The 2154-nt window shown below is 50.8% G+C and overlaps 1 long non-coding RNA gene across 3 annotated transcripts in view; it reads right to left on the bottom strand.

Moving 5' to 3' along the window:
• Positions 1-14: 14 nt before the first annotated feature.
• LOC129668463 (uncharacterized) overlaps positions 15-2154 on the bottom strand; it is a 16220-nt gene continuing 14080 nt past the window's right edge. For 2 of the 3 annotated variants that reach the window (XR_008718915.1, XR_008718913.1), the window contains one exon: positions 15-790. This is a non-coding gene — a long non-coding RNA (uncharacterized LOC129668463). The remainder of the gene's footprint in view (positions 791-2154) is intronic. The other variant, XR_008718914.1, reaches the window with a different exon arrangement.

Genomic DNA, 2154 nt, shown 5'->3' with positions numbered 1-2154 from the left:
GTGATTATCCCCACAGAGGGCCCGATCACTGTCACTCGGAGAATGAGAAGAGCTGATCGTCATTCAGGAGGACCTGGGGCTGCACTTTAGGCTGGATCCACGTTAGCAAATCTGACATCCCCGATGGTGGGGCTCCTCTTCTCTGTCCCTTAGAAGCACACTGGGCAAGTCCTTCTCTCAGCTGAGTTAAGCCATTCCACGAGTTTGCTCTCTGAAAGCATGTGAGTGTTTGTGTTCCAACAAGGAAGGTTTTTAAAACAATTGTAAACTTTATCTGTTAATAAAAGTATTTTTTTCAAAGTTCCAGTTCCTTGTGAGCCTGGATGGTGGAGGTCAGCTGTCACAAGGCAAATGTGGACATGCTCTAGAGCTCGCACCTGAAAGCTATATATTGGAAACATTTAAATAAGCCAAGGGAGTTCTTTCTAATGGTTGCATTTTTTTCTTTATGGAGCAGACTTGCCTTTGTGCACACCCAAGAGCTCCTCCATGCATATTTTCAAGCATTTGTACATGCCATACGTGTTCTGATGATCGTCAAGGAAACACAGTTCCTTCCTTAGAGTGTGCTTCTCAATGCTGTTCTTTCAAGACCTGAAATCCACAGAACAACTGCTTTCCTTGGGATGTAACAGGTATAGGAGCACAGCTGGGTGCCTTATTTCTAGATTTAGGAGCTCACAGCCACTTGAACTCAACTCTCGGGAAGTGCTGACCTATGGGACATCATCTTGTGCCTTCATCCTTTTCTTTTCAATTGTATAAATCATTACTGGCTTGCATGCTGTGCCTGGGGACACAAATGGGAGATCACACGAAAATGAGCACCTCTTCACACGAGGCAGAGTGCACTATGTTCTCCAGGAGGCAAATACAAGGTGGGCGCTGTGGGTTTCAGAGGAGTAGGGGCCAACCTGAGCTCACTTACGGCGACTTGTAAAGACTACCAATGGGGAGTCTCGTGGGGAGGGTCAGCACTGAAAAATTACACTGTGCTCCTGGGTCAGCTAGTTCTGTTGGCTGAGATTTGTGGTTGGTATCAGAAAGGCATAATGATATGCCTTTCATAATGATATGCCATAAGATATGGTTGACATGACCCATCAGAGCCATGCTCTCCCCATGGAGCCACATGTGGTCAGGAAGAACCTGGCTTCTGAGTAAAGGGAGAACTCCTCAGGCTACTTCCGGAAGAATAATGCTATGACCAAAGCCAGACTGCAGAGGTGAAATGAAGGAGTTGCAAGACTGGTTGAGGGGCGGAGGTCAGCTAAGGTTTAGGGGTGCTAACACTGAATGATGATGCGAGGGTGATGACGATATGTGGGGGGATGTGGGATCTCAGAGATCCAGGGAGTGAGGACTAGGAGGTGGCAGGTCTGTGACAGGGCAGGCTTGGAGCTGGGCTCGGGGATGGCAGTGACCTCCCATAAGCATGAGTCGGGCATCTGAAGGAGGACTGACTTTGGAAGTGGGGTTCAGTCCTAGTGTGTGTCATTTAAGGCACTTGTGAGCTCAGATCTGAGGGGCCATGGCTGGCAGTTGGAGGCAGGTTCTGGGCAGCCAGATAAAAGCAGGAGAGGCACCTGGAAGGCTTTTGCCTGGAGCTGGCCTAGGACGCCTGGGGAATGGGAATGCTGGCTGCAAGGGAAATGATTCCCTGCAGCTGAGGGGGAGGCTACAGAGGGGACCAGCTGACCCAGTGGGGGTGAAAGACAAACAAAGCTGCAGGAGAGCTGGTCATGAGGTTCCCAGAAGCCACATAGCAGGGACAGTGGCAGAAGGAATTCAGGATGTGACCCAGGGCCAGGCTTCAGCAGGAAAGGATTCAGACCTCCTGCTGGAGTGGGAGCTCATGGAGGAGGTTGGCTTCATGGGTTGTAGGCCATGGTGGGCAGAGACTGTAGAGTCTAAAGGATCACGGGAAGGTGGGAAGTGTACTGTCACACTCCTGGACTCCCAGCGCTCCGGTGGGCGAGACTGCTGGGTGGTGACTTCGGAGCCATCCTGGGCTACACAGGAAGACCCTGCCTCAAGAAAAGTCATTGCATGAGAGCTATGGCTGTGGTGGAGCCTGTCACTACTGTCACACTGAGGCTCGGATCTAGAGGCAGGGAGTATGATGAGGCCAGTCTTTGCAGAGCAGCCTGCAAA

Source organism: Psammomys obesus, unplaced genomic scaffold (assembly GCF_907164565.1).
Source record: "Psammomys obesus unplaced genomic scaffold, mPsaObe1.curated_primary_1811, whole genome shotgun sequence".
Taxonomy (NCBI): Eukaryota; Metazoa; Chordata; class Mammalia; order Rodentia; family Muridae; genus Psammomys; species Psammomys obesus.
The sequence above is the reverse complement of the archived record's forward strand: the minus strand, read 5'-3'. Positions and strand labels throughout refer to the sequence as shown.